The 26,954-nt window shown below is 44.1% G+C and overlaps 1 long non-coding RNA gene across 1 annotated transcript; it reads left to right on the forward strand.

Annotated features, from left to right (window-relative positions):
• The first annotated feature begins 8,741 nt into the window (after positions 1 to 8,741).
• On the forward strand, positions 8,742 to 9,646 carry LOC309555670. Its single transcript, XR_014225276.1, has 3 exons — positions 8,742 to 8,798; positions 9,348 to 9,387; positions 9,454 to 9,646. It is a non-coding gene; the product is annotated as an uncharacterized lncRNA (long non-coding RNA).
• The last annotated feature ends 17,308 nt before the right edge of the window (positions 9,647 to 26,954 follow it).

Below are 26,954 nucleotides of genomic sequence, written 5' to 3' on the forward strand. Positions count from 1 at the left end.
ATATATAAAAAAAGAAAAAAAAAAAAGATAGACATAAAAAAAGTCTATAAACATACACCAGGGGGTGCAATTCAAAGAAGTGGAGGCATGGAGAGGCGAAATGCCGTCCTCGTACGATGTCACCTTAGACATAAGTGAAATCAAGATCCATACTCAGATTGGTCCCAGGGGTCCCATATCTTGTTGAACCGGGGTAAGACATCGCCTACCAAGGCAGTCATGTATTCCATTCTGCGAATCTCTGAAATACTATGTAGGGTTTGGGAAGGAGGTGAAGAGGTCAGCCAGTGTACTGGGATAGTTCTCTTGGCTGCTAATAAGATATATGAAGCTAGTTTGTTTGGGAGTTTGCCAATGTCAGGAAATGGAAGGCATAGCAGGCAATGTATTGGATCCAGTGGAAGGGATACCTCTAGTATTGGTTGGACAAGATACGTCACCATTTCCCAATGTTATGTTCACATTGCCAAAAAAATGTGATAGTGGGTACCCTTTGCCTTACCACAGCGCCAGCATAGAGACAAAAGTGAAGGGTTTTGGCGGTGTATCACTTCGGGTGATACACCTGCCACCTAGATAAAGGTAAGCCTGTGGATGTGGTGTATCTGGATAAAGGAAGGTCTGTGAATGTGGTGTATCTGGATAAAGGAAGGTCTGTGGTTGTGGTGCATCTGGATAAAGGAAGGCCTGTGGATGTGGTGTATCTGGATAAAGGAAGGCCTGTGGATGTGGTGTATCTGGATAAAGGAAGGCCTGTGGATGTGGTGCATCTGGATAAAGGAAGGCCTGTGGATGTGGTGTATCTGGATAAAGGAAGGCCTGTGGATGTGATGTATCTGGATAAAGGAAGGCCAGTGGATGTGGTGTATCTGGATAAAGGAAGGCATGTGGATGTGGTGTATCTGGATATAGGAAGGTCTGTGGATGTGGTGTATCTGGATAAAGGAAGGTCTGTGGATGTGGTGTATCTGGATAAAGGTAAGCCTGTGGATGTGGTGTATCTGGACTTTGCAAAGGCCTTTGACACCGTTCCCCACAAACGCTTACTGTACAAACTAAGGAAGGTAGGTATGGACCATAAGGTGAGTACCTGGATAGAGAACTGGCTCCAGGGGAGAGTCCAGAGGGTGGTGATTAATGGGGAGTACTCGGATTGGGCGGGTGTGGAAAGTGGGGTCCCCCAGGGTTCTGTCCTGGGGCCAATCCTGTTTAATTTATTCATAAATGATCTAGAGGAGGGGATATCTAGTACAATCTCAGTATTTGCGGATGATACTAAACTAAGCATGCCAATATCTTCTATGCAGGATGTGGAAACCTTACAAGCGGACCTAAACAAAATAACGGGGTGGGCAACTACATGGCAGATGAGGTTTAATGTTGAAAAATGTAAGGTAATGTACTTGGGGACCAGAAACCAGAAAGCAAGCTACTCACTAGGGGGGGGGGGGGGACCTCTGGGTGAGTCTAGGATGGAAAAGGACCTGGGGGTACTGGTAGACAACAGGCTTGGCAGTGGCATGACATCAGCTATGAGGAAAGACTACAAGCACTGAACTTATTCAGAGACGATTGAGGGGGGATATGATATCAATGTACAAATACTGTAAAAAAAGGTGCGTACCAACGAGTTAATAAGCACAAGCAGCGCTTCAAATCAACAAAGAAACAATATTAGAGCTCTACAATTAATAAAGCTCTCACAATATATCAATATGTGAAACAAGATAGGGTGTCAGAGTCCAATGTGACAAAAGTCCATCACCAACTAGGAATCCGATGGGGTCATGGGAAGGAAACAGCAGGCCAAATGTAAAACAAATGCTGGAAGTATGCCTCCACCTCACCACGTGCAAATCCCCAAGGTTGTGCTCTTACCAGATTTCTCTGTTCATAAAGCCCATAGTCAATGATGTTCTCCAATAGGTTGTCACCGGACTCAGCACTCAGTAGCATTAGCTCACGGCTGCAATATCCTCAAATCCAGTCATGCATATGAGAGAGTAAAAGATGCACATAGGGCAATATTGTTTGATAAAACAACGCACCTTTATTGTAAAAAACCTCCTCCCATTACACTCACACTTGAAAGGACAATATACAGCATATCATTGAAGTCCTCTGACGAAACGCGTTAGGGCGGTGGCTTGCGCGGTCACCCAGGCAACAGGACGCTGTCTAGCCCCGAGGATCGGCAACTTCCGGGACGCTGAACAGCGGGCGGGAGACCGGTAAGCGGCCGGCAGAGACCGTATTGCCTATGATGATATGCTGTATATTGTCCTTTCAAGTGTGAGTGTAATGGGAGGAGGTTTTTTACAATAAAGGTGCATTGTTTTATCAAACAATATTGCCCTATGTGCATCTTTTACTCTCTCATATGCATGACTGGATTTGAGGATATTGCAGCCGTGAGCTAATGCTACTGAGTGCTAAGTTCGGTGACAACCTATTGGAGAACATCACTGACTATGGGCTTTATGAACAGAGAAATCTGGTAAGAGCACAACCTTGGGGATTTGCACGTGGTGAGGTGGAGGCATACGTCCAGCATTTGTTTTACATTTGGCCTGCTGTTTCCTTCCCATGACCCCATCGGATTCCTAGTTGGTGATGGACTTTTGTCACATTGGACTCTGACACCCTATCTTGTTTCACATATTGATATATTGTGAGAGCTTTATTAATTGTAGAGCTCTAATATTGTTTCTTTGCGGATTTGAAGCGCTGCTTGTGCTTATTAACTCGTTGGTACGCACCTTTTTTTACATAATAATTACTTTAGGCAGCTGCTTATTTAAGATTTTAAGATTTTAGATTTGTTTGTCTATGTGCACATGAGATATTGCTGCATTTATTATTAAGCGCTGGGTGATTGAGTTATAAGATTTCTCTTAGCACTCGGTCCTTTTTTCAATGTACAAATACTGTACTGGCGACCCGCGCATAAGGAACAAACTATTCAGAGAAAGGGAATACAATAAGACACGTGGCCACTCTCTAAAAAACGGTTAAAATACGTAAGGGGTTCTTCACTGTCAGAGCAGTAAGGATGTGGAATTCTCTTCCACAAGCAGTGGTGTCAGCAGGGAGCATCGATAGTTTAAAAAAACTATTAGATGGGCACCTTAAAGACCACAACATACAGGGGTATACAATGTACAACATACAGGGGTATACAATGTACTACATACAGGGGTATACAATGTACAACATACAGGGGTATACAATGTACAACATACAGGGGTATACAATGTACGGTTAACAGCAAACACACACACACATCATAGGTTGAACTGGATGGACGGATGTCTTTTTTCAACCTCACTAACTATGTAAGGTGTTCTGTACCAGAACATCAGCACTTTAAAAGCTGTCTCTCTCTGCGCCACACATCTGGAGGCCTTAGATGAGGACCATATCTTGGTCCAGCAAGGTAGAAAAATAGGGCGTTAAAGTATGGAGGACCATTTACGCATGTAATTATGCATGTCTTTATGCATGTGGAGGATTTTATAAATAGAGGATATTAAATGTAGTTGATGTGGGCCCTGGGCACATAGATACTCAAAAGTGGTTGGCTTGGGCAGTGTCAAAGAAGGAGAAAGTGTAGAGTGGTAGTGCTTTTTTTGAAGGTAAGAAAAGAACATATGTTTGGGTATGTGATACTTCGCTTGAATGTCTGTGAAGGTAAGGAATCTGTGAGTAACTGGATGGACAAAGTGATGGAGCGGGAACGGCGTAGCCTGAGCCCAGGGTTCCATCCGGTTGTGGGATTAGGTATCTGAAATGAGGGGATTAAAAAGCACATTTGATAGAGGGGTGTGTGGCGATAAGAGAGTGAACTTGGCAGAGAACAAACGCCAGATTTTCAAGGTAAAAAGCATCAACTCCTATAGTCTAGGATCTATATGGAGAGGGAGACCAGATCAGGGAACAGGAATGTGCAGGGTACAGGGATCCCATCTTTATCTCCGAACATCTGTTCAGGGGCGTTTGGGAAGACCAGGAGGTGACCAACTGGACATGAGTGGCATAATAGTATTTAATGACATCCAGGGCTCCCGATCATCCTCGATTTCTAGGAGCAAAAACCACTGAACTAGCAATTGGGTGAGCCTTGCCATTCGAGATAAAGTCTAGAAACCAGCGTTTTAAGCAGTTTGAGTTGAGACATAAGTAACGGCCCCAGAAGTTTTTTTAAAAAATACAGCAGTTTATGCATGATGAACATTTTCAAAACGTTTATCCTACCCAACCATGGAATAGGATGGAATACTACGGAACAAAGGAGTATAGTTGACCTGATATAAAGAATAGTAAGTAGTTTTAATATGCACACCCAGATATTTTCCAAGTAAGTGAGCACCAACTATTTGGGTACGTTTTCTGTAAGCAAGTCAGAACATCAGGGGGAACATGGAGGGGTAAAACCTCTGTCTCAGAGGTATTGATTTTGTATCCAGAGAGGGAGCCAAATTGAGTCAATGGGGAATGTAAGGATGGTAAAGAAATAAGTAGGTGTGTCAAAGTCAACAAAACATCATCAGCAAACAAAGACAATTTGTACTCTCTCTGTCTCAGTCCGGGTGTGCCCTGATAGCTTCAGCCAGGGGTTCCAGACATAGAAAAAAAGTAAGGGCAATAATGGACACCCCTGCCTGGTGCCATTGGACATCTGGAAGTTCTGCAAGAGAAAGGAGGACATCTGAACCTGGAAGGAGGGTTTGGAGTAAAGAGCCTGAAGGGGCAGATATGAAAGGGCCTTTGAAACCATACTTAGACAATATTGCAAACATAGGGCCAACTTAGCTGGTCAAATGCTTTCTGGGCATCCAGACACAAGATTAGTGCTGGTCGTCTAACCCTGTTTAGGATGTCAATAAGGTTTATGGTGCGTCTAGTATTGTCCCCTGCCTGCCTAGCCGGGACAAAACCTACTTGGTCTTTGTCTATGAGTTTAGAAAGCAACTGTGATAGGTGAGTTGCTAAGATATTTGTAAATTAAGATCTTGTAGTCTGAATTAAGGAGTGAGATTGGGCTATAATTTTCGGGAATGGATGAGTCCTTATCTGGTTTTAGTATAACAGTGATAAAAGAATGTACAAAGCAGGATAGGGGAGCTTCACCTTTAAGAAGAGATTTATAGAGGGATAATAGGTGGGAAGATAAAATGTGTAGAAAGGTTTTATAATATGGATAAAGAAGACAATCAGTGCCAGGAGATTTATGTGTTGGTAGCTCTTTGACAATAGCGGTAAGTTTTTCCATAGTAATGGAGGCATTTAATTTCCGAAAATCAGACGAGGACAGCTTGGGCAGACGAATATCTTTAAGGAAAGCGTCTGGAGCTTCTTGTTTAAAAGGGGGATGGTGGGCTGGGGGGAAAGACAATTATAGAGCTTACTGTAAAACTCACCGAAGACCTTAGTCATAAATTGGGGACAATGTGTTGGCCCACCATTGTTTTTTTTTTAAAAAATCAGGTAAGGAATGAAAAGGGGTTTAGGTCTAGAAACTAAGATTCTGTGGGGTTTGTTGGAATACTCATAGAATTTTTGTTTCCCCCATAGTAGGAACCTGGCTATACCTGCAAAAGATTTGAGTTGATTGCGTATAGAGGTCACTGGGCTGAGGCGGGCCACCGTGGGGGAGAGCACAAGGGCACGCTCCGCAGATCTCAGTTTAGTTAACAAAGACGTTTTTTGTTCAGCCGCATCCCTGTTCAGACGGGATCCCTCAGAGATGCATTGTCCTCGGAAGTAAGCCTAGTGCACCTTCCACAGAGTAGAGGCATCCGACACAGCGCCCTCGTTAAGCTGAAAAAATTAGAAGAGAGACCTGGAAAGTTTCTCCCTGGTAGCTGTATGGTTGAGCAGTGATTCTTTGAGTCTCCAGTGACATTTTTTGGGAAAAGCAGCTGCTAGGGAGAGATCCAGGTAAATGGGGGCGTGATCAGACCAGGTTATCTGGCCAAGCTCTGATTCTATTATATTAGGCAAAAGGGGAGTCTCCCCTCTTCATTTGTCTGGGTCCTGAAGAAGCCAAAAAATAGCGAAATATGTTGACCTTACAGGCACTAGGAAAGCCCACCTCATCTATACTGGACTGTTACCATTCTAGTCTGTATATGTGCTTTTACTTTACTATCAAAAATATTGTGAGGGTTCTGTCTCCCTAATATGTATGGGACACAATATTGTGGCTTTTATCTTTTTTACGACTTTATAAATAGAGAATATATTTTATCTTAGTTTTTGCTGTCTCCTTCACAGTGTTAATTTTGGCATCGAATTTCGATTTCGTGAATGTTTGATTAAGGGACTTTTCCCATTTAGTCATGTGATGTGTTTTCTGGGTTAGTGAATCTGTTGTCAAAATAGAGTATTCTAGGGAGATTCCCTTGCGTTCTGGTTTGTTTGCCGTAATGAAGTGCCACGTTTGGGAGTTGGCGTAGGTTTCCAATAGTTGATGTTTGGATAGTAATAGTAGTATTTTGTAAAGGGACACCAAGGAATCTGGAGTGATATTAAATTCTTTTGTAATCGTTTCTTTAGTCTTGAGAGTATGGTTGTTGTAGAATTGTTTTAGATATCTGATACCTAATTTTTCAAAATGATTTATGTTTAGTTTGTGAATTTTGGATGGTAGTATTCCTATTGGGAGAGGATTGTGGTGTTCTAAATTTATTCACGCTGATCCAATGGCAAAAAGCAATCAAATCCACATATAGTTTCTCCCATTGCACCAACCATTGGGAGATGATGTCCAAAATCATAAACAGATGGTACTACACTCCGTACAGACTGTCCAAGATGATACCCAATTTTCCACCCCTTTGTTGGCGAGACTGCGGCATGACTGGTACCTTATCACATGTGCTGTGGGACTGTCCATCCTTAAAAAGCTACTGGAACTCCGTATTCCAGTGCATTGCTACCTGCACTGGTATACTGAGGAAACCATCCATTGAATTAGCCCTCCTAAACCTCAACATTGACACATATCCCCTCATGTATAGACAAATAATAATTCACGTCCTATTAGCTGCTAGGAATCTAATACTTAGAAACTGGAAATCCAAAATCATTCCAAACCTCTCGGAAGTTATACATCTGGTAAATGAAAACTATGTACTTGAGAAAGCATTGTCGATTAATAACTTAAAGCGGAGTTCCACCCCTGAGTCCCCCGGGACAGTCAGGGCTAGTGCATTCCACAATGGCTAGCCTCTTATCTGTCCCGGGTTGCACTTACCTGTTAGGACAAATACTTACCTTGAAAACGTCTTGTCCAGCGCAGCCATCTCAGATGTGGGCAGCTTGAAGCCAGCGAGATCCCCTTCGGCGTCCTCTTCCGCCTTCTTCGGTCCCACGATGCCCTGCGCCGGCCCCGCCGTCACTTCCGGGTCGCGCGCGTCATCCCTCCACAGCTTCTGGGAACTGACGTCGGGGCCGGTGCAGGCGCAATGATTCCTGGGAGCGATGACGTTCAGCTCCCAGGAATCATTGCAGAGCCAGGAAGTGACGACGGGCCGCGGCCGAGGAAGGAGGAAGAAGGAAGTAAGGTAAGTATATTTTCTTCGCTACGAGGTAAGTAAAAAAAAAAATGCGATTATCCATTTCTTTTTCAGGTGACCCGGAGCGAGAAGATGGAGGTAAGTATAAAATTAGGGTGGAACTCCACTTTAACCTACAACAAATTTCAGTTAGCCTGGGCCGCGTGGCCTTTTCTTACACCTGATAATAGAATGTCCTAAAATTTCCTCTTAAGATGGAGACATGGGATCGGTCCTCCTCTGCCTGGAGACATTGATCCCTATGGGTATCTGGCACGGGAGGACGATCCTATCCATTATCCTCTATCTTCAATGTCATAGAAATGATTTAACATTTACTTTATCTGTAACTGTATTGCTTAATGAGACTTAACTGGATGCACCTTTGTACTCTTTTTTCCTCTCCCCTCCCCTTTGTTTATACTGTTACATTCCCTATGTTATCCTCCATGTTGGAGGTTTGTTTCTTATGTAACCCTTTTCCTTATAAATCAATAAAAATTAATTGAAAGTAAAAAAAAAAAAGAATTTTGATTTTGTTTTAGTTATAGTCTTTTGACTAAAATGCCATTTTAGTTTTAGTCCCATTTTAGTCATCTGCAATTGATTTAGTTTTATTCGTAGTTATTAACTAAAATTACATTTTAGTTTTATTCCCATTATAGTCATCATATTTTATTGACTAAAATCTCCAGTACATTTTATTCGAATAAAATCATTTTAGCCAACTAAAATCTAATGTGTTTAGGTAAATTGTAATGCATTATTTAAACATTTCTATAGAATTTCCAAACTCATTATATACTCCTGGAGTAAAGAAAATCTAATTTCATGTTTATTTATGGTACTAAGGTTTGAACAAACTTACAGATACAGATTAAACCTCTCTGAATGGTCTGAGGAGGACTGTAATGCTGCAGAGTGCTGGATGGTGGTCTCAGGTCTGAGGGATGGCCTGTAATGAACAATGGTCTGGATGCCACCATATCGGTGGTCACTGGTCTGAGGAGGCCTCTAATGCTGCACAGTGCTCTGGACGGTGGTCTGAGGAGGCCTGTTATGCTGCAGAATGCTTTGGACGGTGGTCTCAGGTCTGAGGGATGGCCTATAATGCACAATGCTCTGGATGTCGCCATTCCGTTGGTCACTGGTCTGAGAAGGTCTGTAATGCTGCACAGTGCTCTGGACGGTGGTCTGAGGAGGCCTGTAATGCTGCAGAGTGCTGGATGGTGGTCTCAGGTCTGAGGGATGGCCTATAATGCACAATGCTCTGGATGTCGCCAATCCGTTGGTCACTGGTCTGAGAAGGCCTGTAATGCTACACAGTGCTCTGGACGGTGGTCTGAGGAGGCCTGTAATGCTTCAGAGTGCTTTGGATGATGGTCTGAGAAGGCCTGTAATGCTGCAGAGTGCTCTGGACGGTGGTCTCAGGTCTGAGGGATGGCCTATAATGCACAATGCTCTGGATGCCGCCATGCCAGTGTTTACTGGTCTGAGAAGGCCTATAATGCTGCACAGTGCTCTGGATGGTGGTCTGAAGAGGCCTGTAATGATGCAGAGTGCTGGATGGTGGTCTCAGGTCTGAGGGGTGGCCTGTAATGCACAGTGCTCTGGATGCCACGATGCCGGTGGTCACTGGTCTGAGGGGTGGCCTGTAATGCACAGTGCTCTGGATGCCACGATGCCGGTGGTCACTGGTCTGAGGAGGCCCGTAATGCTGCACAGTGCTCTGGACAGTGGTCTGAGGAGGCCTGTAATGCTGCACAGTGCTTTGGATGGTGGTCTGAGGAGGCCTGTAATGCTGCACAGTGCTGGATGGTGGTCTCAGGTCTGAGGGATGGCCTGTAATGCACAGTGCTCTGGATGTCGCCATGCCGTTGGTCACTGGTCAGAGGAGGCCTGTAATGCTGCACAGTGCTGGATGGTGGTCTTAGGTCTGAGGGATGGCTTGTAAAGCACAGTGCTACTCTGGTCTCTGGCAGTCGTCATGGATGGTGCACAGAGTCGCTTCAACTCGCTTGCTTGCAGGCAGTGGAAGCAGGCATAGCTCCATGAAAACCGGAAGTTAGTAAACGTCCCTGCCTCACATTTTCATCCCGATTTTGATCGTTAACGAACACGGATTTGATTTTCGTCATAGTTTTCGTCAGTGGATGAAAATTTGGTCTACTTTACATTTCGTTTTCGCTGCTGATGATGACTTTGACGAAAACATTTTTGTTTAACACTGCTCCTATGCTGTGCAGCTATAGTCCACATTCATAGGCAACAGGAGATGTTTTTCTCCAGTTGGCACCTATTTCTTTAGGGGTTCAGAAGTGAGAATAGACCCCAGATGATGTTTTTGAGGACGAAACGCGTTGGTTTTTAACTTTATTCAGGCCATTGCATTCCATAGATTATTCCTTGTTGGATCTTGGATAAAGGTGTTTTTATCTTGGATATGATGTAAGTGTTCTACCTTTTAAATAAAATCTACAGTTACAGTTTTACACTATGTGGAGGCTTTTTTTGTTCCTCTGGTCCAACGCAATGGATGATACAACATTGTGAACGTTGGTCCTGTCGTAAGACTCAGATTTGAGACCCTTAGAGCTGCCTTCTGAACGTCATACTCTGGTTCCACTCAAGCGCTGTTTACTCAGCGCTACGGTATTCTTGTTTATTTTTTTCAGTTGTTTTACGGACTTTACAACCATTATTGTTTATTTTTACACTTGTCACTTTCACACTTCATACTTTGTATGGTATAAATTGTTTTGATATATTTTGTAATTGAACTTTTCTGTACTTTTTTCACTTTATATAAGAAGTGAGAATACAATGGTGGGGAAGGCTGGGGCTCCTTCCTTCTAAAAGCATACACATCATGTGATGGTAATTTATGGATCCATCCACTCCATTGATTTTTGGTCTTAGTGACCATCATTTTCAGCAATATTATCTAAAAATAATCCTTAACCACTTCAGCCCCAGAAGGTTTTACCCCCCTTAATGATCAGGCCATTTTTGCGATTTGGCACTGTGTTACTTTAACTGACAATTGCGCGGTCGTACGACGATGTACCCAAATAATATTGATGTCCTTTTTTCCCACGAATAGATATTTCTTTTGGTGGTATTTGATCACCTCTGTGATTTTTATTTATTGCGCTATAAACAAAAAAAGAGCGACAATTCTGAAAAAAAATATTTTTCACATTCTGCTACATAACATTCCTAATAAAAAAAATAAATAAAAATCTAATGTTTTCATCATTTTAGGCCAATTTGCATTCTGCTACATATTTTTGGTAAAAAAAAATTCCAATAAGCGTATTTTGATTGGTTTGCGCAAAAGTTATCGCGTTTACAAACTAGGGGAAAGATTTATGTCATTTTAATTTATTTTTTTTTTTACTAGTAATAGCATGCATTGCATACTAGCACATTATGCCTTTACCTTGCAGGTCTGGAAAAAAAAAACCAGCAGCAGTTTACAACCGCTTTAAGGTCATGGAGTGGCCTAGTCAGTTTCCAGACCTTCATCCTATAGAGAATTTATGGATGGAGCTGAAACTTCGAGTTGCCAAGCGACAGGCAAGAAACCTTAACCACTTGCCGACCGCAGCACGACTATGTACTGCGGCGGTCAGCTCCTCCTGGGCAAAGCGACGTATCGGTACGTCACTCGCCCGCGAGCCTCTAAGGGGCAAGCGCGCACCGCCGGAGGCGTGCTCCCGCCACCGCTCGTTCCCTGACATCCCCCCCGCGAGTGACCAACGGCTCCGATGTCCGCCGGCCACTCGCGATCTCCCGCTGGAGAGAGAGAAGGACAGGCGGCTGATGTAAACAAAGCCACCTGTCATTCTCCCTGGTGTAACTGCAGAGATCATACGATCCTGCTATGTAGGATCGTATGTCTATGTAGGATCGTATGTCTCTGTGGTTACATCACAAGCCACGCCCCTTGACAGTTAGAAGCACGCCCCTAGGGACACACTTAACCCCTTGATCACTAATAAAGTTAACCCCTTCCCTGCCAGTGTCATTTTTACAGTAACCGTGCATATGTATAGCACTGATTACTGTAGTAATGTCACTGGTACCCCCAAAAGTGTCAAAAATGTCAGTCAGGGGTCCGATCTGTCCGCCGCAATGTCGAAGTCCCGCAAAAAAAATCGTACATCGCCGCCATTACTAGTAAAAAAAAAAAACAATTAAAGATTACATAAATCTTTCCCTTAGTTAGTAAACGCAATAACTTTTGCGCAAACCAATCAAAATACGCTTATTGCGATTTTTTTTTTACCAAGAGTATGTAGCAGAAAACAAATTGGCCTAAGATGTTAAAAAATTTAGATTTTTAAATTTTTTTTTGGGGAATTTCATATACAAAAAATGTGAAAAATATTGTTATTTTTTCAAAATTGACGCTCTTTTTTTGTTTATAGCGCAAAAAATAAAAATCGCACAGGTGATCAAATACCACCAAAGAAAGCTCTGTTTGTGGGAAAAAAAGGACGTCAAATTCATTTGGGTACAGCGTCGCACGTCCGCGCAATTGTCCGTTAAAGTCACGCAGTGCTGAATCGCAAAATAAGCCCTTTGAGTAGCCAAATCCTCCGGGGCTTAAGTGGTTAAATAACACACATGTTATACTTCCCTCCTCTGTGCAGTTGGTTTTGCACAGAGCAGCCCCAGTCCTCCTTTTCTTGGGTCCCTCTCTCTGCTGCTCCTGGCCCCTCCCTCCTGTTAAGTGCCCCCACAGCAAGCAGCTTGCTATGGGGGCACCCGGCCCGAGCTGCAACCCCGTGTGTCCATTCAGACACGGGGCTGCTGTTTGGCCCCGCCCCTTCTCTCTCCTGATTGGCTAACTGACTTTGATTGGCAGCCGCGGGTGCCAGTAGCGGCACGGCTGTGTCTCAGCCAATCAGGAGAGACAGTCCTGGATGGCCGAGGGACTTGTGGACATTGCTGGACAGAGATGGGGCTCAGGTAAATATTAGGGGTGCTGGGGAGGCTTCTACACACAGAAGGTATTTTAGCTTAACAACTTAAAGACTGCCCGGCGCAATTTTACTGCGGCAGGTCGACTCTGTCTCGTGAAACGACGTAACTGTACGTCGCTTCGCATGACCACTAGCGGGGGCATGCGGACGTGCCCATTCGCCACAGAGGAAGCCGATCAGCGGGTCCTGAAAGCTGCGATTGGCGACGAGCTCCTCATGGAGGCAGAACGGCGGTCTGCCATTCTAAAAATGGCAGACTGCTCTTCTGTCAGTTATGAACACAGGGATCCTCTTATTTAGGAACACAGATCTCTGTGTTCATGCAGCAAGCCCATCCCCCACACAGTTATAAAGCACTCCCTAGGCACACATTTAACCATTTGGTCGGCCCTGGTGTTAATCCCTTCCCTGCCAGTGTCATTAGTACAGTGACAGTGCATATTTTTAGCACTGATTACTGTAGTAATGTCACTGGTCCCCCCAAAAAGTGTCAAAAATGTCAGTTAGGAGTCCGATCTGTCCGCCGCAATGTCGCAGTCCCGCTAAAAATCACAGATCGCCGCCATTACCGGTAACAATAAATAAATAAAAATGACATAAATCTTTCCCCTAGTTTGTAGACGCGATAACTTTTGCGCAAACCAATCAAAATACGGGTATTGGGATTTTTTTTTACCAAAAATCTGTAGCAAAATACAAATTGGCCTAAAATGATGAAAAAATTTGATTTCTACATTTTTTTTTGGGGGGGGGGGGGAATGTTATATAGCAGAATGTGAAAAATATATATATATATTTTTTCAGAGTCGCCGCTCTTTTTTTGTTTATAGAGCAAAAAATAAAAATCGCACAGGTGATCAAATACCACCAAAAGAAATCTCTGTTTGTGGGGAAAAAAGGACATCAATTTCATTAAGGTACAGCATCGCACGACTGCGCAATTGTCCTTTAAAGTCACGCAGTGCCGAATCGCAAAATAGGGCCTGGTCAGGAAGGGGGTAAAATCTTCCGGGGCTGAAGTGGTTTAGGGGGTAAAACCTTCCAATCCAGAAGTGGTTAATGCATAAAAATGCACCTCCTGCCTTTACAACCCCTTTAATGTTTTAAACTTTTATCCTTTTTTAATACATTTTAATGCATGAGGTTGGATTTGCATTGAAGACATTATGTCACAACCAATTCATTTCATGTTATCTAGTTTTTAAGTTTGCCAACAATTCAGAAAATAAACATTGTCTTTCCCCGCTTACAGGCGTCTAACAACCAAGCGTGTTGTGTATATATTATGGAAATGATCTTAGCAGGCAGCCAGGGTATTCCTGGGACTGTGACTTGGCGTCCTGTTTGATGAGCGCTCCGAGAAGTGGCTGACATGGCAGATGCTTGTACAGAAAACAATTCACAACAAAAGGGTTTTGTTAATGAACTGTTGCAGGTCAATGTGCATCACTGCGACAATTAGTGTCAATGGAAGTTCCTCGGAGCGAGCTTTCAATCTGCACAGCCTGGCTTTGTTCAACGCAACAGAAAAAAAAGTCACTGACGAGACGACCTTGGAAAACAATGCAGGATTTCAGTGTTCATTTTCAAAGTGATTTCTATGGATGAGAGGAAATGTTTCAGATCTGGAATGCTCCGTGTGCAGAAAATTCTGGCCTGTGAGCGTCATAACCAGGAGAAATGAAGGACCCCCCCCGATGATCTGCAAAGGGTCACTATGCCCCCCAGAATATTGGATCACTGGGGATTACTGTACTTTCAATATTCAATTTTATCATAATATTGTCACCGTGTCTTTCTGCTTCTCAGCCCTGATGAAGGAGCTCTGAGCCCCCGAAATGTGTAACTTTATTCTTGTGATCTATCATTGTGCAAAATAAAAATAGATTAAAGGCATTATAATCCTTCCTACCTGCACCTGGTGCTTTCACCCGCTGAAAATGTGTGATGATCATGTAGTCTCATGGTGTCATTCATAAGATGTACGTTGGTCATGTGGTGTCATTCATAAGATGTACATTGATAATGTGGTGTGATGGTGTCATTCATAAGATGTACAATAATCATGTAGTATCATGGTGTCATTCATAGGATGAACGTTGATCTTGTAGTATCATGGTGTCATTCATAAGATGTACGTTGATCATGTAGTCTCACGGTGTCATTCATAAGATGTACAATGATCAAGTAGCATCATGGTGTCATTTGTTGCCCAGTACACGCAGCCTAAAGTAAAGTAATCTTCACATTCCAAAGTCAGAAGTTTGTGTTCAAATATGAGGCATGTGGCATGGCACTGCACAGGGTAAAGTGGTTGTAAACCCATACATAGACCCAGGAAAGTGATCATCCTCAGATGATACACAGACAAATCTTCCCACATAAATTGTACCTGTTTATCTGCAGCCCTCTCTCCTCTGCAGACTCCTAAAGCACACATATCAATGGCTATTTCTGAGCTCCAGCAGGCACAGGATGTGGATCTGATGTCACCCACTGCACAGCATAGAGCACAAAGCTGAGTGTAATCCGAGACCTGAGTGAATGGAATGGTCACACCCCATATTTTTTAACTCTGGAAGGCAGGGAATGGGGATCTGATGTCACACACTGCACAGCATAGAGCACAGAGCTGAGTGTAATCTGAGACCTGAGTGTAGGAAATGGACATCCCCCCCAATTTCTGTTCTCATGAAGGCAGGGCATGGGGATCTGATGTCACACACTGCCCAGCATAAAGCACAGAGCTGAGTATAATCTGAGACCTAAGTTAAAAACAAAAGGGGGGTTGGGACTTTAAATGAAACCGCAGGTGCAATCAGGGAAAGTTGGTCAGATAAATAAATAATATCATGATATTATTTATTTATCTGACCAACTTTCCCTGATTGCACCTGCGGTTTCATTTAAAGTCCCAACCCCCCTTTTGTTTTTAATCAATTGATAGGAATGGATTTATTATGACCCTACCATGTCATGTCCTCAATTAAAGTCCCAAATTTCCCCCCCCCCTTTTTTTTAATGAGACCTGAGTTAGGGAATGGGCACATCCCCCTATTTTCGAAATTGGAAGGCAGGGAATGGGGATCTGATGCCACGCGTCACAAAGCATAGAGCTGAGTGTAATCTGAGACCTGAGAGTAGGAAATGGACACACCCCCAATTTCTGGGCTCAGGGAGGCAGGGAATGGGGATCTGATTCCACACACTGCACTGTATAAAGCATAGAGCTGAGTATATTCTGAGACCTGAGTAAATAGAATGGTCACACCCCATACTTTTGAATTCTGGAAGGCAGGTAATGGGTATCTGATGCCACACGCCACAAAGCACAGAGCTGAGTGTAATCTGAGACCTGAGTGTAGGAAATGGACACACCCCCAATTTCTGGGCTCAGGGAGGCAGGGAATGGGGATCTGATTCCACACACTGCACAGCATAAAGTATAGAGCTGAGTATATTCTGAGACCTGAGTAAATAGAATGGTCACACCCCATATTTTTGAACTATAGAAGGCAGGGAATGGGTATCTGATGTCACACACTGCACAGCATACAGCTGAGTGTAATCTGAGACATGAGTGTAGGAAATGGACACACCCCCAATTTCTGGGCTCAGGGAGGCAGGGAACGGGTATCTGATGTCACACACTGCACAGCATAAAGCACAGAGCTGAGTATAATTTGAGACCTGAGTGAAGGGAATGGACACCCCCCCCCCCTCTATGCTGTCTCATAGGGAAACATGCACAGCTGAGGCTGTCAAAGACCTGCTGTGTACTAGAAGAGCGGTCTCCTGAGATTGTCTGGTGCCGGCATAACTGGTCAGAAGTGACTAGAAATTACCCTAGGTGCTTTGGATGGAGGAAAGAACACATTAGGGAAGGAAATTATTTGTTTATTGTTCATTTCCGAGATTTACAACCACTTTAATTCTATGTTTCTGTAAGGTGGGAAAACAGGACAGGCTCAGGATATTAACACAGACGGAAAATAAATTGTCCGGAGTCTCTGGTAATCGGAAGATGAAACCCTTCCGTACTGAGAAATGAGACTGCACTGGGGGAGTCCATGCTGGAAACGCGTTAAACATCAGATAATTATCTCTGTTTGTCTGCAAAGAAAACATATTTCCAGGAAGTGCAGAATAAATTCCCTATTCAGAGTCATTTTCCTTATATAAATATATCAATTTTCTTCTTACTGAGATCTTTCACAGCTCCGGTAGCCCTCAGCAATCACGCACTATTCAGTATTTGGATGGCCGGCTCACTTGGCTGAACGGTCATCATACAGCAAGTGTACAGCGAACGTCAGTGCCGGAGTAAAGTGCAACTCCCAACACCAAATGTAATCAGCACACGGGGGGGGGGGGGGGACATTGCACATCTGCTGGCGGTCCCTTTGGTTTTCCTTAAAGTGAATCTGTGATTTATCCATGCAGAGAAATGCTACAATTAAATGTAATCCCCCCGTTCCCCTTTCTTGATGCTTATATATTTCCTTTGCTCAGTCTCATGAAAGATCATTCACACAGATAAGATATGCAGACAACCATCTGCAGAACATTATTTTGTGACAGACTGAGACATTTTGGCCTTGATCGTTCATTTCTCTTGGGTGTCAGTCTTTTGCTTAAAACGCTGCAGTTAGTGATGAAAAAGATCAGTTTAGGATTTGCACCAGCTTAAGTCAGTTTGCTCAAAAAAAAAAAAAAGGAGTATAGTGGTTCAAAGGAGCAATTCACTTCAGTGGACCTTCCCAGACAGTGGAAATGGACCTTGACAGACAGATGAAGTGGACCTCCCCAGACAGTGGAAATGGACATCCCCAGACAGTGGAAATGGACCTTGACAGACAGTGGAAATGGACCTCGACAAGACAGTGACAGTCGACCTTTCCAGACAGCAAAAATGGACCTCCCAGCCAGTGGAAATTAACCTTCCCAGACAGGGGAAGTGAACCTTTCTAGACAGTGGCAGTTGATATTCCCAGACAGTGTCACTTGACCTCCCCGGACAGTGGCAATGGAAGTTTTCAGACAGTGGTAATGAACGTCTCCAGACAGTGGAAGTAGACCTTCCCAGACAGCGGCAGTGAACGTTCCCAGACAGTGGCAATGGACGTTCCCAGACAGTGGCAAGGGACGTCCCCAGACAGTGGAAGTGAACCTCCCCAGACATTGGCAGTGGGCATTCCCAGACAGTGGAAATTAACCTCCCCAGACAGTCACAGTGGACTTTCCTAGACAGTGGCAATGGATGTTCCCAGACAGTGGAAGTGAACCTCCCCATACAGTGGCAGTGGACGTTCCCAGACAGTAGAAATTAATCTCCCAGATAGTGGAAATGAACCTCCCAGACAGTGGAAATGAACCTCCCAGACAGTGGAAGTGGACCTTCCCAAACAGTGGCAGTGGACCTGCCCAAACAATGCCACTTGTCCTCCTCAATTGACGTCTCCAGACAGTGGAAGTGAACCTTCCCAGACAGTGGCAATGTACATCTCCAGACACTGGAAGTAAACCTCCCCCGACAGTGGCAATAGACATTGTTAGGAAAAGCCACTGGCGTTCGCCCATACGCGAACCATTCTCTGGCTAAATTAGGGGCTAATGGATATTCGCTAATACGCACACGCACGTTGACCTGGACGTTTTGGGGAGCAAAGAAAGGCCTATTTAAAGGCGGTTGATGCACTTGAACTTTGCTGTTTTGCCTACAGCTTCCCTGTCCTGAACCTGTGACCCGTTGATTCATGCTTGACTCCTGTTGACCTTTTGGCTCGTCCCTCAACTCACTTGTCTGCTGCCCGTCCTGACCCCGGCTTCTTTGACCATTCTCTTGGATCCTCCCTGTCTGTTCATCCGCCATCTGACCTAGACCTAATCACCCCCTGGTGGGGCGACCCTGAAGACCGCAACCTGGTGTTCACACGCAGCAAAGTCCATCCTCACCATCAGAGGCTCTGGCGAAAACTGGTGGACACTTAGACTCCGCACCTCAGGCTTGCCTGTGTCATTTACCTTGGGGGTTCCTGTCCAAGCTCTGCCCTCTGGCGACGATAGGCCTTCCTCTGCACGTCAGGCTACCACCAGCTTCATAACAGACGTCTCCAGACAGTGGAAGTAGGCCCTCCCAGACAGTGGCAATGGACGTTCCAAGACAGTGGAAATTAACCTCCCCAGACAGTGGAAATGAACCTCCCCAGACAATGGCAGTGGCAGTGGGTGTTTCCAGACAGTGGCAATGGATGTTTCCTGACTGTGGAAGTGAACCTCCCCAGACAGTGGAAGTGGACCTCCCCAGACAGTGGAAGTGAACCTCCCCAGACAGTGGAAATGAACCTCCCCAGACAGTGGAAATTAACCTCCCCAGACAATGGCATTTGACCTCCTCGGACAGTGGCAATGGATGTCTTCATTGAGTGGAAGTAGACATTTCCAGACAGTGGCAATGGACATCCCCAGAGAGTGGCAGTGGACCTTTCCAGACAGTGGAAATAACCATTCCCCAAAAGTGGAAATGACCATTCCCCAAAAGTGGAAATGGACCTTCTCAGACAGTGGATTTCCCAGACAGTGGAAATAAACCTCCCAGACAGTGAAAGTGGACGGAAATTGGCAGTGGACCTTCCCAGACAATGGCACTTGACCTCTCCAGACAGTAAAAATGGGCATCTCCAGACAGTGGAAATGTACAATCCCAGACAGTGGAAGTAGACATTCTCAGACAGTGGCAATGGACGTTCCAAGACAGTGAAAATTAACCTCCCCAGAGAGTGGCAGTGGATTTTTCTAGGCAATGGATGTTCCCTGACTGTGGAAGTAAACCACCTCAGACAGTGGAAGTGGACCTCCTAGACAGTGGAATGAACCTCCCAGACAGTCGAAATGAACCTCCCAGACAGTTGCACTTGACCTCCTCGGGCAGTGGCAATGGATGTCTCAAATGATAAGAGGCTGAAGACATGCTACAGCAGACAGTCAGAGACTGGGAACATGTTGAAGAGACTGCTAGAGTTTACTGCCATTACAGCCCCTTTATAATTCCATGTTCCCAGGTTTGCACTCCATACAACCCCCTTAAAATTACTAGTACAACCTTTGATATTCTCATTAGCAAAAAAGGTCGAAGGAGCAAATAAAACATGAAAATGAAGTGAAGAAAATGTTCTTTACATAAATAGTAAGGAAGAGTGAATGAAATAAACCTCTCCGTTTTACCAGCAGAGGCCCGGATGAGTATTTTTCCTTCATTGGTCCTGAGTAGGCACCGTGGCATGAAAACCCCAGCTGACTGGCTGTTGGGGCCCTAGAAACACACAAAAAAACACCAAAAGGTTCAGTAGGTTGGACACCAAAAGGTTCAGTAGGTTGGACACCATAACATGCTGTAGGCTGGACACCATAAGGAGCCGTAGGTTGGATAACATAAGGGGCTGTAGGTTGGACACCATAAAGGACTGTAGGTTGGATACCATAAGTGGCCATAGGTTGTATACTATAAGGGGCCATTGGTTGGACACCATATGGGGCTGTAGGTTAGATACCATAGGGGCTGTAGGTTGGACACTATAGGGGTCAATAGGTTGGACACAATAAGGGGCCGTAGGTTGGACACCATAGGGAGCTGTAGATTGGATTGAATAGAAGCTGTAGTTTGGACATCATAAGGGGCTGTAGGTTGGAAACTGAAAGGGGCAGTAGTTTGGATACAGTAAGGGGCAGTAGGTTGGACGCTGTAAGGGGCAGTAGGTTGGACGCTGTAAGGGGCTGTAGATTAAAAATCATAAGGGGCTGTAGATTGGACACCATAAGGGGCTGTAGCTTGGACAACATAAGGGGCTGTAGGTTGGACAATGTAGGGCCATAGGTTGGACACCATAAGGGGCTGTAGGTTGGATAGCATAAGGGATTGTAGATTGAACACCATAAGGGGATGTAGGTTGGAAACCATAAGAAGATGTAGGTTGGATACCATAAGGGACTGTAGGTTGGACACCATAAGGGGCTGTAGGTTGGACACCGGGGGTATAAACAGACAACCAAGTATTAGCTGAGGTGCAGTAGGTCACGTCTGAAAGCGCTGTATACTGAACAAAGAATCAAGACTTTGTGCCTCAACGTAAGCATACGGCTTTTCTCTGCGCAGCCGATCATGGCACAAACCAAGTGGAGCATTTGCCACTATAGTCCCAATTAGGCATTAATGAAGTGTGACTATTTCTGCGGCTGATTAATGAACTTTGAATAGCATTTCAGGAGGGCGATTGCACATTCCTCATTTATGCCGTGCCTCATTTACCTTTTTTATTGCTATTTTTATAGCTAATTATTTGATACACACAGATTTTATTTTCAATGAATAATTGTTACATTTTAAGTGGGGATATTTTTTTTTTCATCTGTTCTTATAGTTACAAAAATATATTAGAAGTGTTTAAAGATTAAAGTGTGTGGATTGCTTCACGTTTCCACAGATTTCCTGTATTAGTTATTTTAATTGTCTATTTGTTGATTCATTTCTTTTTTGTAGTTTTTTATGAAGTGGAGAAGAGAAAAAAATCCTATCAGGTTTATATTTCATTTCTGTGATTTCTCCTCACGTCCTGTCCCTGTGACGTCCATACAAGAAATGTAGAAACTACTCACATGGGTGAGCGCCACTTCATGGTCGAAGTCCAAATTACTTGTCCAGGCCCCACACACAGAAGGATTACGTCTTTTCACCTGCCCCGGCACTGAGAAGAGTCATTATGATGGATGAAGCGCCAAACACTAATCCACCCCCACCAGCTCTTCACTATACTCCTTAGTCATGTTCAGCCTAAGGCGCCATTCACACATTTTGGATGGGTACAACTTGGATGCGACATTGGCTGTTGTACAACTGGCGCATTGATAACATGAAAGTTGCATCAAAGTAGTGCAGGAACCTTTTTAAAGTTGATGCAACTTTAAGTCACAAAGATTTGACCCACTTATATTGAAATACATGGGCTGCGACTTGTCATGCAAATTTATGTGTCCAAAGTTGCACAAGTGTAAATTGAGCCTTAAAGTCAAAGAGTGAAGCCATCACACTTAGTTTGCAGGACCCTTAACACACATGGTTCGAAGCCCAGTCCATAGGAGAGTTCCGCTTTGCAGCGGGCCATAAGTCGAGGACCTTGCCGCCAAGTGGGGAGCACCAAGTGCCAGACCCCACCCACCTCCATCACTGGCCAACACCGCTTTAACACCCAAACTGGTTGTTCCTCCTTCTTGACACTCAAGTATAACCTCAAGTGTTAACTGTAAGACACAATTGTTTTATAACCACAAGGGTTAACCTAAACTCTTGGCGTTGACGACATGCAAAAATGCGGCCTCTCGGCAGGTGGGCCTTGGCAGTGAGCAGCCGCATATTTGCATAACACACTGCAAACACAGCTGTGCCAAGGGCGCGCGCCCTCTTCCGGCACAGTTACCAGGGGGCTAACAGAAAGCTCCTGATAGGAGGAGCTTTCTGATCATGTGAATGCTGTGGCAGCCAATTATGGCGGTCACATTATCATAAACCCCTGCCTTCCGGCATCTGAAACCCCTTAAATGGCCAAGAGGCGCCAGCACCAAGGGGTTAAGATGGTAATCTTTGGTCACTATGAATACAGTCTCTTACCAAATAATTTAGACCAGATGATTCACTTAACCAGTAACTTATTTTGCTGAATAAAAGTCATATGTACAACTCTTTACATTCCCAGGGCATTGGTCACATACCTGGCCCAGGTCAATTTGACGAGAAGGTTTCCCTTACACCTCCTGTCCCGTTTCCCTTGGAGCTAAGGACAGGGTATAACAGGGCACAGGTGCCTGTAGGTGATCCTGGCCAGGAGATACTTAGGTCCGTGCAGCAGGCTAACTGGTAGCTGGTAGACGCAGGAGCTCTGGTGCGTGGTCAAGCAGGAAAGGGGTCAGTAACAGAGTTAGGGATGGGCCAAAATCAGTATTTGGTGAGCAGAGAAGGTACCAGGACAACAGGCAGGAGGCAAATTTGGGTCACAAGTTTCAAGTATCAGGGGTAACAGGGTCAAGGAAAGCCGGGTTGGAACACAGAAGGAAGAACGAGATCAAGTCACAGGCAATAGATGGTGACCACTCAGCAATCTTCTGGACTCGTGTCTTGTGAGTGGATACACGAGCTGTACTATGCCCATACATACCTCCCAACTGTCCCTGATTTCGAGGGACTGTCCCCCATTCAGAACAAAGTCCCTCTGTCCTTTGTTCCTCCTCATTTGTCCCTCATTTTGGTCTGATTTATATAGTTGTAAATAAAATGCTCTACTTGTCTTTCAAAAAGAGTTTCCAGGTGCTAAACCTTTCATCCAATTTCTAAATTGCTGCATTTGTAAATTCCATAAGCCAATATAAAGGAGTAGTAGTGGTAAAAAAAAAAAAAACACTTGTGGGTTTAACCAATCATTTTTTGTATAATTTTCCTTTAAGGGGGTGTGTCCTATACCTACATTGCTAATAGGTGTCCCTCATTCCCACCACACTTGGGGCATTGTTTAAGCCCACTGATGCTGGGGCATTTTTGACTCCCACTAGCCACAGTCCGGCCTCCCTAAAGTCTGAAGGACAGAAATCTGGCCATTTATTAGAAAAGTTTGGAGACCCCCCTACTATAGAAAATATATTGTTAAAAATAAACATCTATATATTTCAAATCATTGTCCAGCATAAGCACCTAAATCTGTCTTTTAACCACTTGCCGACCGTCCACCGCATATATACTGCAGCAGGCTAGTTTGGCTGCGTGAGTGCTCCTGGGGGCGAGCACGTGCCACTTCCGCCCCCACTAGGCAGTGGAATTGCCAATCCAGGGGACCAGTGGCACGATTGCTGCCGGGCACCCACGATGAGAGAGAAGGACGGTTGGACGTTGTAAACACAGCTGACCGTTGTTCTCTTTGAAATGATCACAGAGCGTCTGTGATCCTCCTATTTAGGATCACAAGTCTCTGTGGTCATTTCACAAGTCCATCCCCCATACAGTTAGAAAACACTTCCCTAGGCTTACACTTAACCCTTTGATCACCCCTGGGTTAACCCCTTCCCTGCCAGTGTCAATACTACAGTGACAGTGTATATTTGTAGCACTGATTACTGTAGTAATGTCACTGGTCCCCCCCAAAAGTGTAAAAAATGTCAGTTAGGGGTCCGATCTGTCCGCCACAATGTCACAGTCCTGCTAAAAATCGCTGATCGCCGCCGTTACTATTAAAAAAATAAACAATGACATAAATCTTTCCCCTAGTTTGTAGACGCGATAACTTTTATGCAAACCAATCAAAATACGCTTATTGAGTTTTGTTTTTACCAAAAATATGTAGCAGAATACAAATTGGCCTAAAGGGATTAAAAAATTTGATTTTTAAATTTAGTTTTTTTGGGGAATGTTATATAGCAGAATGTGAAAAAAAATTTGATTTTTAACATTTTTTTATTGGGAATGTTTTATAGCAGAAAGTAGAAAATATTGGTGTTTTTTTTTCAAAATTGTCGCTCTTTTTTTCTTTATAGCGCAAAAACGAAAAACCACACAGGTGATCAAATACCACCAAAAGAAAGCTCTGTTTTTGGGGAAAAAAGGACGTCAATTTTATTTGGGTACAGCGTCGCACGACCGCGCAATTGTCAGTTAAAATAATGCAGTGCCGAATCTCAAAAAATGGCCTGGTCATTAAGGGGGTAAATGCTTCCGGCCCAGAAGTGGTTAATTAGCAATTTGCACCCACCTGCAACAACAACAAAGGATCCGGCAGTCAAAGAATACAATGCAGAGCTGCCTTTGGAAGAATGAGGATGAAATACTTAGAAGAAATCCTCTATAAATACAAAGATCAGAACTGTCCAGGCTCTGATATTTTCTGTCCTCCTCTATGAATACAAGAAAGAAGCAAGACAGGAAAAGTATTGATGCTTCTGAAACTTTGGTGTTGGCGAAGAGTTCTAAGAACATCGTGGACAGCAAGGGAACCAAACAAATGGATCCTTCAATAAATCAATCCCAACCATTCACCAGAAGCCCAGAAGACTCGGATGAATGCTCCTATTTTGAACATACGGGAAGAATCAACTCACTGAAAAAGACAATTATACTTAGAAAATGTAAAAGGGAAAGGAAGAAGAATATGACTGACAATAGGGGAGATGGATATGTAGAGGCCCTTCCCGAAGATTTACCCCCCTTCATGACCAGGCTATTTTTTTTGCAGTACGTCACTGCGTTACTTTAACCACTTTCAGACCGGAGGATTTGGCTGCTCAAAGACCAGGCCCTATTTTGTGTTTCGGCACTGCGTGACTTTAACACACAATTGCGCTGTCGTGCGACGCTGTACCCAAATTAAATTGACGTCCTTTTTTTTCCCACAAACAGAGATTTCTTTTGGTGGCATTTGATCACCTGTGCGCTTTTTATTTTTTGCGCTATAAACAAAAAAAGAGCGACAATTCTGAAAAAAATAACAATATTTTTCACATTCCTTTTATATGAAATTCTCAAAAAAAAATTTGTAAAAATCAAAATTTTTTAACATTTTAGGCCAATTTGTTTTCTGCTACATATTTTTGGTAAAAAAATTGCAATAAGCGTATTTTGATTGGTTTGCGCAGAAGTTATTGCGTTTACTAAGTACGGGAAAGATTTATGTCATTTTTATTGTTTTTTTTTATTAGTAATGGCGGCGATCTGCGATTTTTTTTGCGGGACTGGGACATTGCGGTGGACAGATCGGACCCCTAACTGCCATTTTTGACACTTTTGGGGGTACCAGTGACATTACTACAGTAATCAGTGCTAAAAATATGCACTGTTACTGTAAAAATTACACTGGCAGGGAAGGGGTTAACTGTACTGGTGATCAAGGGGTTAAATGTGACCCTAGGGGTTCTAACTGTAGAGGGGCGAGGCTTGTGAGATCATCAAAGAGACATGCAATCCTACTCAGGGAGAATGACAGACGGCTGTGTTTACATCAGCCGCCTGTCCTTCTCTGTCAGCGGTGGGAGATCACGAGTGGCTGGCGGCCATTGGAGCCGCCAGTCACATGCACTGGCTCCCCAGCTAACGAACGGGGGCGGAAGCGTGGCGCGGGCAGCATGCGCTCGCCCCCTAGAGTCTCCTGAGCGAGCGACATTGTACTACGTCGCTTTGCCTAGGAGCGGCTGCCTGCCGCAGTGAAACTGCGGTGGGCGGTCGCTAAGTGGTTAAAGCGGAGTTCCACCCATTTTTAATAGGTTGGAATACATAGATCTATGTAATCCCCTTTAAAACGGCTTTTACCAATGGAAACTTTTTTTTTTTGCTAGTAAATACCTTAATTTCGGCTTTATTCCTCCTCTCCTCACTTCCTGGTCCGATCGGCGATGACGTCATTCGGCGATCCGCAGTGTCTGCTGGGATGTATTCAATTCCAGAAATCTCGCAGTAGCTATATCTGTACTGAGCCGTGCCTGCCCCGCCTCCGCCCGCCTCCTCTCATTGAGTTGCATTGTATGAATGTATTAAGGCCATTCTCTGCCCCGCCTCCTCTCATTGAGTTGTATTGCAATACAACTCAATGAGAGGAGGCGGGGCAGAGAACAGCCTTAATACATTCATACAATGCAACTCAATGAGAGGAGGCGGGGCGGAGGCGGGGCAGAGGCGGGGAGGAGGCGGGGCAGGCACGGCTCAGTACAGATACAGCTACTGCGAGATTTCTGGAATAGAATACATCCCAGCAGACACTGCGGATCGCCGAATGACGTCATCGCCGATCGGACCAGGAAGTGAGGAGAGGAGGAATAAAGCAGAAATTAAGGTATTTACTAGCAAAAAAAAAAAAAAAAAAAGTTTCCATTGGTAAAAGCCGTTTTAAAGGGGATTACATAGATCTATGTATTCCAACCTATTAAAAATGGGTGGAACTCCGCTTTAGCACAAAATAAAAATATTTAGCACAAAAAAAATCCCAATAAGTGTATATGGATTGGTTTGCGCAAAAGTTAATAGTGTCTACAAATGATGGGATATTTTTATGGAATTTTTTTTTTTACCTGTTATGGCAGCAATCAGTGACTTATAGCGGGACTACGACATTGCGGCAGACAAATCTGACTAACTGACACTTTTGATACTTTTTTGGGGACCAGTGACACCAATACAGTGCTAAAAAAATTGGATTTTTGACTTACTGTAAAATCCTTTTCTCTGATGTTCATTGACGGACACAGCTCCTGATCTTCTTGACCATTAGGTTATATTGCCCCCTGCAGGAGTAGGACACTAAGGAGAAAAAGAACTTGACTACACCTATGGGCAGTCCCAGGGGGTATACTTCATCTCTCAGTTTAGTTACAAGCAGTGTCA

Source organism: Pelophylax lessonae (assembly GCF_965119305.1).
Source record: "Pelophylax lessonae genome assembly, chromosome: 5".
Lineage (NCBI taxonomy): Eukaryota > Metazoa > Chordata > Amphibia > Anura > Ranidae > Pelophylax > Pelophylax lessonae.